This window comes from Rhagoletis pomonella, unplaced genomic scaffold (assembly GCF_013731165.1).
Source record: "Rhagoletis pomonella isolate Grant_MI unplaced genomic scaffold, Rhpom_1.0 Rhpom_scaffold_11528, whole genome shotgun sequence".
Taxonomy (NCBI): Eukaryota; Metazoa; Arthropoda; class Insecta; order Diptera; family Tephritidae; genus Rhagoletis; species Rhagoletis pomonella.
Window position 1 is genome coordinate 1 of NW_023470055.1, and position 5,087 is coordinate 5,087.

General features: G+C 36.2%; 1 long non-coding RNA gene across 2 annotated transcripts; it reads left to right on the top strand.

Annotated features, from left to right (window-relative positions):
• The first annotated feature begins 349 nt into the window (after window positions 1-349).
• LOC118756686 lies at window positions 350-2,303 on the top strand. Of its 2 annotated transcripts, none has more exons than XR_004995141.1 (3): window positions 350-448; window positions 1,185-1,244; window positions 1,297-2,303. It is a non-coding gene; the product is annotated as an uncharacterized LOC118756686 (long non-coding RNA). The 2 variants fall into 2 exon arrangements; XR_004995142.1 differs by having other exon boundaries at window positions 350-440.
• The last annotated feature ends 2,784 nt before the right edge of the window (window positions 2,304-5,087 follow it).

The window sequence follows — 5,087 nt, forward strand, 5'->3', positions numbered from 1 at the left end:
GTACCAATCGTGTGACACTGCCTCAAGAATTTCATCCAGAGTAATTCAGTAAGTATTGTGAAAATTACTCCCGGATACCGTGATTTGGGCCGAGTTTTATATACAAATAAATACCAATTTGATATGTGATTTTAGTTAAGTATGCAAATGAATTCAACTGTATACCAAGTATAAAAGCTTTATTTTCACTCTGTATTTTATATAAAAACCATAAAAATATTAATAAAAACTGTCAACGATCTTAATTAAAAATTCAAACTACCATTTTAATTTAAGAATTAGAAGTTTTATTGAAGATTAATACTTTGATACTTAAAATTTTTTTCATGATACTTTTGATCCATTTTAGGGAATTTTGGTGATACATTTCTTCTGAACGCCGCGGCAACACTGATGGTATAATGGAAATGCTACGAAGAAATACCAGATGTCTGTCCCCGGTATAAATGTATTGCAAACGAAAAATATCGATGTCAAAATACATTTCGTTCATTTGAATCTCTTTATTTTCTTACTGGAAAATAATGGTAGATTTTTAGTCTTTGGTGGTAAAAATAGTAGAAAATTAAATATAGCTAAAAAGTTACCTTCTTGTTTTAATACTATGTTGAAAAATTTCCTTTTTTTGGTTTTCCTCTAAATACATACATACATAAATATGATTGTTTCCATTAACAGAAATCTATTTGAATTAATCATAAGTTCATTTCGTGGTCAGATGAATTTCTTACAATACAAATTATTTTTCGTGTATGTATATCAAACAGGTCTGCAAGGTCTGTATAGATATAGAGTACGTATTACAAAATAAACCAACTAGTTATCGTCACCTGAAATGCAAAACGACGTAACAAACATCATCGTTGTAATGCAAAAAGTCATAACTAAAAAAAATTCAAAATTCACTTTTTGATTTATATGATGGATTTCATCGAATAAAACTCGCCACATCATTTTATGAAAAAAAATTAAAATATTAGTCACGACGTTTTCCATTTCATTTACGATGCTGTGACGTCTTTTTGCTTTTGCTAAGCTAAAAATAAAAAAAATATTAGTTTTTTGTTTCACCTGTAAAACGTCTTTGAAGTTAGTTAGCAGGTTTACACTCAAAGGCGACGATGTGTATGCTTCAAAACTTTCTAATAATTTTGCTTTAATCAAACTCTTTTATTTTTACACAGGATGGATTACACAAGCACGGAAATTAACGTGACAAGTGAGGATGAAACTGATAACTCTGGGTATGTAAATGTCTTTAATTTTTTTAATACTAAATTATCATTAAATTTCCAGCCAAATATTGGTCTTTGGCAAAAACAGATTGCGGACCCTGGATTTAAAAAATGTATTTTTTCCATGTAATCAGTTCCACCAAATATGCCTATACTTTAGTTTTTTTAATAAATTCGAGTGCTTACACACATGAACCGGCATGAACATTTCTGTACCGCTTCGTCTTTAAAAGAAAATATTGTATTCAATATTTCCTGGTTCCTAACTTCTGTATCTCTGTGGATGTAAAGTAAAGCTAATACGAAAGTAAGTCGTCGAGCTGTGTAGACGTGTTTTTTACCGCGCTCTTGTGAAAATCAATAAATTCATAATATGACCGACTCCTGCGGTAAATGTGAAAAGCGGTTTGCAAGAAATGACTCTAACATAGTGCCTTGTAGTGGATTTTGTAATCTGCGTTTCCATCGCTCCTGCTGTGAAGGCCAGGTCACTGACTATGATCTTGGATTGATTAATCTCAATCGCCATATTTGCTATTTGTGCTCTACGTGTATAAATACATCTAAGTCGATTTGATATTTATGTGCAGATAGAATTATTAAAAGCTGAAATAAATTCAACCACACAAAGCATCGCCGTTGGCAACAACAACGCTTCATGCATTAAAGCCTTAGCTGCCGAGCTAAATGCCATCAAAAGTGCTGTTGTGAGTTCTAGCGTTGTTGCTGTCGACAATGATAACAATTGTGAGAGTATAAGCCGTTTCTCTGCTGACGCTGTTTCCCAAAGTGCATCTCCGCTGCCCAATCCAACTGTTGCGCCAGCTGCTAATGGCAATGGAAAGCGAACAGTGACCAATGCGGCTCTCTCACCTGTTATGCCTGCGAAGCGTATGACTCCTAATGCTAATATTACTCGTACCTATGCCAATGTTACAAACATCAACGTTGTGCCTATGTCTTCTAATGCTGCGCATGAGTCGGCAACTATTAGCACGGATGCTGCTCATGTTTTCAATGTGCTGCCCGCTACGCCTGTTATTGACAAGAACGCCGATGTTGGGGTTGCTGGTGCTGCTACTGTTAATAACAATCATAGTGTTGGTGTTAAGGCACCTTTACCAAGTAATCGTGCACAGTGGTCCACAGTGGAGAAAAAAAAGCGTAAAAACTTAAATAAGAAGACTGTTTGGGGCGCTAATACAAATATAGAGTTGGAGGTTGCAGTTCGACACAAGTGGTTGCATTTATCTTCCTTCTCAAAATCAGTCACGGAGGATAATATTATTGACTATGTCGCAAAGCACTCAACTGTCAATAAAAATAGTATGTCTTGCTACAAGCTGGTAAAAAAAGGTACACCTGATGCTGACTTGAAAAGGATAAATTTCAAACTAGGTGTTCCTGAGTACTCATTTGACTCTATATTAAACTCAGACCTCTGGCCTGTCAATGTGGCCGTTCGTCCGTTTCGTTTTTTCGAGAAAACATTGCCCGATCATCATACAGCTTAGCGGAGCCGGCTTCTAATGACCGCAAATCTATTAAAATATACTTTCACAATGCTTCAGGTTTAAGAACCAAGTCAGAGGATATGCGCCTGCTGAGTTCGCAATTGGACTATGACGTATTTGTCATTATCGAGACATGGCTTAATGAAAAATTTTTCGATGCTGAGTTTTTTGATCTGAACCGCTATGACGTTTTCCGTAAGGATCGAGATGCCGTAAAAACTGGTTGCTGTAGAGGTGGGGGCGTGCTCATTGCCTCCCGTTGTGAACTTCAAGCGTCTTCAATAGCGTTAAAATGCACCGATTCCATGCTTGATCAGCTTTGTGTGCGCCTAAAAGGTGTCTCCGGATTGCTGTACCTTTGCGCATCTTATATTCCGCCAGCCAGTGAGGATCGCATTTATAGTGCTCATGTCGATAACATTATTGCTCTGCAATCGGAAATTAGTGCTCACCAGTTATGTGTTTTAGGGGACTTTAACCTTAGCAATATTTCGTGGTCCTATTTGCACAACAACATGTATTTAACTCCATCTAATATAAGCAGTAATACCGAGTCCTACTTAGTTGATAATTTATTAAGTATCGACTTAACACAAGTCAATGGGTTCTCCAATAGTCTAAATCGGATCTTAGACTTAATTTTTGTTAGCAATAACATTAAGTTTAAATTATATCTTCCCGTTACTGCAATTTCCCCGCCTAATATGCATCATTTTCCTTTAATATTGGAGATTGAGTTTTTTGAATACTTTTGCATTCCTAGAGATATGCAAAGTGTTTCCTTTAACTATGGCTCTTGTGACTTTGACTTTCTTGACCATACCTTCTCCTCTATTGATTGGAATGATGTTTTTGGGTCAGGCGATGTTGCTTTTTGTTTTAATGAATTCAGGAATATTATTTTTAATCTAAGTAAGATGTATATACCTATTCATGCCAAAATGTCTTACAAGCTACCTTGACACACGAGGGAGTTGAAGCGTCTTAAGAATCTAAGAAATAAGTTCTTTAAAAAGTTTAAGCAAACTAAGGACAGCACACACTTTGTTTCCTATACGAGTTACCGAGATCAGTTTAATACTCTCAATAAGTCCTGCTATAGGGGTTACATTGCCAATTTTGAAAGAAACATTAAAAGCAATCCGAAATGTTTCTGGAACTACATTAAGTCTATGAAGGGTGTATCTAACGTTCCCACCTCGGTTTATTATAAGAATGCTACTGCAGCCTCGTTATATGAGGCAGCTGACCTTTTTGCTGATTTTTTTGCCTCAAATTTTGTATCAGATGATGGGGTTGGTGAGCTAATTGCGGATAGTGACACTAACAATATGGAGTGTGCTTCCTTCGATGTAGGCTCTCTGATTCTCAAAGACGGAGATATTCTAGATGGTATTAAGAATCTCAAACATTCTTGTCATACAGACGAAGATGGCATGTCTGCTATTTTATTAAAGAAATGCGTTTCCTTAGTGGAACCCTTGAAATTTATCTTTAATAAATCGCTATCGTCTGGCATCTTTATTGAGGAATGGAAGCATACCTCCATCACGCCGATATTTAAAAGCGGTAATAAGAGTGATGTCAGCAACTACCGTCCGATCTCTAAGCTAACCACAGTTTCTAAGCTCTTCGAAGTTATAATAAAAAATAGGCTGTTTTATACTTTACCGCGGGTTATTTGCTCCAATCAGCATAGTTTTGTTGCAGGTAGATCCACTGTAACTAATCTTGCCGTTTTTACTGACGACTGTATTAAAAGTTTCATTGCAGGGTATCAAATGGATACAATATACACGGACTTTTCCAAGGCATTTGATAGAATTTCGCACACGATTTTAATTAGTAAACTTTCGCAGCTTGGGTTTCACTCGTCCATGCTTCAGTGGATAAAGACCTATCTATCACACAGAACTAGTTCTGTTGTTCTAGATGGCGCTTCTTCGAAGACCTTTTTGCTCACCTCTGGAGTTCCGCAAGGTAGTATATTGGGCCCATTGTTCTTCTTAATATTTATTAATGACATCGGGTCGTGCTTTGCTACCTCTAAGTATCTCTTATACGCAGATGATTTAAAAGTCTACTCAGTTATTAGATCTTATAATGACGCGCTTCTACTTCAAGCTGATCTTGACAGATTATTTTTGTGGTGTGCTAAGAATCGCTTATTTCTTAACATTAAAAAATGTAACCAAATCACGTTTTCAAAACAATCTACACCGCTATCCACATCATACCGTATTTCTGATACTAGATTGGAGTCTCTCAACGTAGTTAAGGACCTCGGAGTATTTTTCGATTCGAAATTTACCTTCATTACGCATGTCAATTATATCGT